General features: G+C 36.5%; 1 long non-coding RNA gene across 2 annotated transcripts in view; it reads left to right on the top strand.

Moving 5' to 3' along the window:
* The first annotated feature begins 3,908 nt into the window (after positions 1 to 3,908).
* The window catches only part of LOC124244122 (uncharacterized), a 37,940-nt gene continuing 35,848 nt past the window's right edge, over positions 3,909 to 6,000 (top strand). For both annotated transcript variants that reach the window (XR_006889890.1, XR_006889888.1), the window contains exon 1: positions 3,909 to 3,978. This is a non-coding gene — a long non-coding RNA (uncharacterized LOC124244122). The remainder of the gene's footprint in view (positions 3,979 to 6,000) is intronic.

The raw sequence follows: 6,000 nt of genomic DNA, 5'->3' as shown, positions 1-6,000 counted from the left end.
CGGAACCAGTTAAATAAGTTATATTGTATCCCTAATGGAATACTACTCAAATGTTTAAAAATAATAAGGAAACTCTCATGTACTGACATGGAAAGGTCTTCAAAATGCATTTAATGGGGAAGAAAAGTTAGTCCATAACAGTACAGCACATTACCATCATGTAGAAATGTGTGTGTATGTTTTCCTTATTAAAAAAAAGATAAAGAAGAAACTACAGTGGTAAGAGTGGTTACCCATCGGAAAAGATGGAAACAGAGGAGACAGCGAGCCAGGAAGGGAAGAGGACTTTTCACCACTTGCTTTTTTATACTTTTGTTCCGTGCTTATAAACAGTAACAGTTTATTAAATAAAACAATTTTTTAAACTGAGATGAATATTCCCAGTCTGCCACAATATTGCAAAACTGAATTTCCTGAAAGGTAGTCTAATTTTGTTAGACATTTATAAGCTGAAGAGGCGCATCATACACTCACATCTTCATGTTCATTCCTTGGCACTCTGCGGTCTAGGTTCCAGTGAAATTGCTCTCTTAAAACTAACTAATGGCCTCCTAATTCCCAAATCCAATAACCACTTTTCAATCCTCCTCTTATTTGAATTCACTGCAGTGTTTGGTGCTTCTGTCCACCCCTTTCATGACTGAAACACAGCCTCTTTGTTTTCACTTTACCAACTACTAGAGTCCTGGCTCTTAGTGTCCTGATGTTCAGGCTCTCCTTCTCAGAATTCACTCTCCCTTGGGTCTTAGGAACAGCAGAATAAGAGAGATTTTTTTTCAGTTATGTTTCCTGGTTGGATGCCCCACCACCCCAACAATCACTGGAGCCTGTAATGCTGATTGTCTCAAGCTTTTAATGATCAAAGGGCCTCTTGCCAAAAACTAAAGGTTAACTTTGGTTGAAGAGGCAGGAAATAATTGGGAGTTCTATTATTTCCTTTCCTTATAGTACTTACCATTCTCTGTTTTAAAGGTGGCACATAGTGTATTTAGAAATGGTAGACTTGGGGCTGAGACTTGACAGGCAGCAGGGGCAAAGCCTCTGGAACCAGATTACCTGACTTCAAATTCCAGCTTCATTCCTCACTAGTATGGGACTTTGAGTGAGTTATTCAAACTTTATCTAGATGATGAGTTACTCCAACTGTACGTGTCTCATTTTCTCTCCCGTAAAAGGGAGGTGCCACAATAGTGCCTAATTCATTAGATTCCTGGAGTATTTATGAGGTAATAGATGCACAATCACTTTGAACTATTCCTGACATCCAAGGTCTTGCATCTACTGCTAACCATGTACCTTGCAGAAGATTCTAGAATACTGAATTTAGAGTCAGAAACCTGAATTCCAGTCCCATTTCTGCTAAGCAATTGGATCCATGTTTTGAATAAATTTTCTCAATTTTACTGTCTATAAAAGGGGAGGCTGAAATAAGATCTCTAAAATTCTTTGTCATTCTATGCAACTCTAATCACCCAACTGCTTTGAGGAACAATGTCTTAAGTGTGTTTACTTCAAAATCTAATAGCCAAATGCTGCTTTGTGCATAAATTGGTGAGCTTCTCTAAAGGTCAGAATTAATAGTTTCACAAGATGAGCAACATTCAGGCTTATTTCATGAAGACATTTAGTATTTTACTTGTTTTTAACACAGTAGCCACTTGTGCTAGGACAGGAAAAGAATCCTATTCTTAAGAAATAAAGTGGCTCTATAGTTGAATACTTATCTAATAAACAGTCTCCTAGAAATTTGTAATGTTGGGGAAAAATCAAAGTTGCATCTATTAGAAATAGGTTGATCAACACAAAGGCACTTATATTAGAATTAAGGTATTTATTTTGACCTCACTGAGTTGTTATTTGACAATTAGACTTAGATTATTTCAAAATTACTTTTGAAAACAAGTCATCCCTTAAATCTCACATTCTTCCAGTTCTCTTGGTTAAAACCTTGGAGCTCTACCTTTAACAACTTACTTTCAGTTACTTCTTATGTTCGTACAGTCCTGAGCCCTGCCTGTTTTGCTTCATGCTCCGTTGATACTGAGTCCAAATCCTTTTCACATTTTGATCTGGCAGCAACAGACTGGCTGACTTCAGCCCTTCTATTTTCAAGCTATCACATAATCCACTGCCAAGTACCTCTTTCTTTAGAGCGCTTTCCCCTAATACTCATATCTCAAGAACTCAATTGGTTCACCCCTACCTTGTTAGCAAGTCTACATTTCTCTGCCAAATTTTCAAAGCTCTCCAGACTTAGGCCTTCTTTAGCTGATGTAGCTAGCTTCTTTTCTTACGGCTTTCTTCCCTTTTGCTCCCTCCCAGCATATATTTCAGTTTCCTCACAGTCTCTGTACACAACCCTCTCAGTCCTGATTTCATGCAGGAATTCAGTTCCTCTTTCTGAATAGCTCTTTCTTATCTTCTCCATCCACCCAACTCATCTATCCATCCATCCTCTCCACCCTTTATATCAAGTCATATTTTTGAATGAAGATTTACATAGTTACTGATATCTTTCTATGCACTTATTATCAATAACACAGAGTATCATGACTCTCAAATTATTTAAAGTTCATGCATCATAAGAAACTTAAATGGACAATATAATGTAGTAGAAAATCCACTGACTTGAACTTAAAATAAGTTTTGCTACTGACTAGCTGTGTTTCCTTTGACAAGTCATTTTCTGAGTCTCATAAAGTTGTTATAGATATTAACTGAATAAGATGGAAAGCTATTCTGTAAACTCTAAATGCAATGCCAGTCTTATTGTTGTTAATATGTTATTTCTATGTAGAACAACACATCCTTTACAGTGTTAGATAAATAAGAGGCCTGTTAGAAGGGGTTTAATAAGTATATGGAATATGCTTAAGGAAGCCACCAAGCAAAGTTTACATTAAAAAGAGAAAGAAAGAAAATTAGAATTAAATGCAAAGCCATTGGGACCAAAATAGTTTAGTCACAAATATTGAATTGGATGGTAACTCTCATGAGATGGAATTCTCACATAAAAATGATGTGACATTACTTATTCAAGTGCTTCCCAAAGAAACATTAGTATCAGCTGACTGCACCCATGGCAAGTTACAAGAGATCTTCCCTAATTGCACTGTATTACCACTGATGAAAGATCTATTTCTATGAATGGGGAGAACCTAATTAGGCCCTCTTTGCAGAGTCATTCAGATTCTATATATTTTTCCCTGTGACCATTCCATGAGGTATCCACAGGCAACTACATTGGAAGCAGTGGAGACCTCATCTACTGTGGAAGTTTCAAGGGAAATGCCTTAAAATCAGCAAATGTTAAAGAATTGAGAAATCATCTCATATTCTAGCTGAGATGAGCATCATATGAGAATAATTAACATTGCGAATCAGTTTGGTTTGTAAACTTTTATACAAAAACCCAAGAATATAGGACCAAAAAGTAGAAATATAAGGTACTTTCAAAGACTATTTACTCATTGAAGTGCCTTTTGTAAGACATGGTTAAACTCTAAGGATTCTTGAATATTCTCTTCTAAATTTTCTAAAGTACTTTAACATACACTTCTGTTCAACCCAAGAGTTAGAACTGAAGTAGTAACCAAAGTGGAGTTCAAGTATATCTACAGAAAGCTAACACTTTGGTAAGTGTGACAGAGACAGCTCACTGTCCATCAAAATTTCTGCTTCCCATAGTTTTGGGTTGTTGTGGGGAAACAGTTGCTCAGACAATAATTACATTTCCAAGCTTCCCTTGCATCTAAATAGGGCTATGTGACCAGTTCTTCCCAATGGAATATGAACAGAAGTGATCAATTTCTTGCAAAAATCTTAACAAAGTGAGTGTGCCTTCTCTTCTTCCACCTGTTAAGAGACTCTAAGGGAATGAACGGTGCAGCTGCCAGATGAAAGGATCCAAGCACTTGAATCACAAGATGAAGGAAAACCACCCGCTTGCCAACCAGGACCACTGGATTGGCCTAGAATGTGAGTGAAAAATAAATTCATATTGTGTTAAATCTCTGAAATTTGGGGTTAACAGATTAAACATAACATAAAACTAACAAATTACACATAACCATGAGGTGAACAGTCTAAAGAGTAGGTAAACAATAACATACTGAGAGTTGATCTAGCAAGATTTCTGATATATCTCAACAATTGGTGCAAGATTCCATTAATACATTTATGGAAATTCCCCCAAACACAAATACTCTGAAATAGAAGTATAGGCAACATTTCGTTGCCATCTTTGCATATCTGTTCCACTTCCTGAAAACTGTTTCTTATCTTCTCCTCCACTCATCTACCCATTCATCCAAATGCTAAGCACCCTTTGTTCCTCATGTCAACTCTTACCTTCTGAGTGAAGCCCTGCACATCTACTGATCTTCCAATCTCTACATGTTTTCTATGCATTAACAAAGAGAGTCAAGCCTTTCTAATTATTTCAGGCTCATGCAGGGTAGAGACTCTAGAGACATTAAACATTTTCTTAACATGAACTAAGAGAGAATGTGTTACACAACCGAAAATCAATGTACACAAAGCATAGAGAAAAAAGCACAGTGCCTTTTAATTTTTCATAGAATCTCATTATCAAACCATTACCCCTTAAATAAAGTAAGGGAAAAATTCCTTCCTCTGGGCCATTTTGGAAGGTTTATTTGGAACTGTTTTTGGTTCATGGCTAAGTATTTTGAGAAAATATTCTGTTCCATTCAATAAAGTTGTTTAGAGAGTCAGATACCAAAATACAAAGGTGTGCCTTCTCTTCACGGGGAGGCAGGGGGCAGTGAAGCAGAAAAGGAGAAGGGGAAGGAGGAAGAAAAGGAGACAGGAGGAAGGAAGGAAGGAAAAAAAAGAAATTAGTGATTTAAAAAACCTAAATTCAGAGCTGCTTCATTTTCTCAGCAGTATAAGTATAGATTACTTCACTGAATTGCTATTTAATTCAGTAAAACAAACTTAAAGACTAGGACATGTCTTAAGGGCATATCTTAAGCATAACCCTCAGATTTCCTGGCCATTGAAGATAGTATCTTCTCGGCTAAGTAAACCATGATTAGTTCTAGATATCCTTACCAGGGAGAAGTTTGTCACAGTTCAGTCAAATGAAGAAAGCGGAGAGCAAGAAACTGAGCTATGCAAAATAAAGGACCCAAACACTTGAGCAGGTGTCATTCCAGTTGGAATTCTGACCCCCCCAAAAAATAGCATTCGGTGTGTATAATGTCTATGGTAGGTCTGGAATTGGTGGCGGTGAGAGGTTGCTAAAAGAGGAACCAAAGAGTTAGAAACTCAAAAATGTTCTTAAACTCAAGTCCCAGAGAGGGCTAAGAATGAGCTTGATGACTTCAAAGAAGCGTTAGATCAGAAGAGAGCAAGCAGCCTCTGACAAGGAAGAGAGCTTTGAATAGCTAGGTCAGAATTGTACTTTTTAAAATTTGGGCCCTTAGGGAATAGTTAATTGAGTGTAAGAGTGGATCCTGAAGGATAGAAGCAAAATTTACTATGAAATAAAATTTTTTTTAATGACAGCCATTAGTTTCAAAATTATAGGTTATAATAGATACCTATTTTGTATACTCTCTGAACTCAGATAATTTACTTAATTAACAATAATATTTCACATTGATTTAATGTAACAATATGATTACCAGGTGTAACCAAAAATACTTCACTTACTCAGGTACAGGAGATGGAATTGGAATTGTGAAGTGATTTTCTCACAGCTCCTAGGCTTTGAATGTAAAGTGTTAATGGTATAACGGAGAAATCTTTTTCAAGTTGATGTAACACCATTTACATTTACTGCTAATGTAAAAGCTAAAGCCTTTCGAGAAAAACATGCTCACCTCACCCAAGAAAAAGTCTCTTGCAGCACTGTATCTATGAATAAAACTCATGCCCAAATCTCCAACTAAAAGATTTCCAAGTGTGTCAAATAATGATCACCTTATTTTAATCAATATTAGTAACCATGATATTTCAATGCAATTGAAAACA

The sequence above is a fragment of the Equus quagga genome, chromosome 8 (genome assembly GCF_021613505.1).
Source record: "Equus quagga isolate Etosha38 chromosome 8, UCLA_HA_Equagga_1.0, whole genome shotgun sequence".
Taxonomy (NCBI): Eukaryota; Metazoa; Chordata; class Mammalia; order Perissodactyla; family Equidae; genus Equus; species Equus quagga.
The sequence above is the reverse complement of the archived record's forward strand: the minus strand, read 5'-3'. Positions and strand labels throughout refer to the sequence as shown.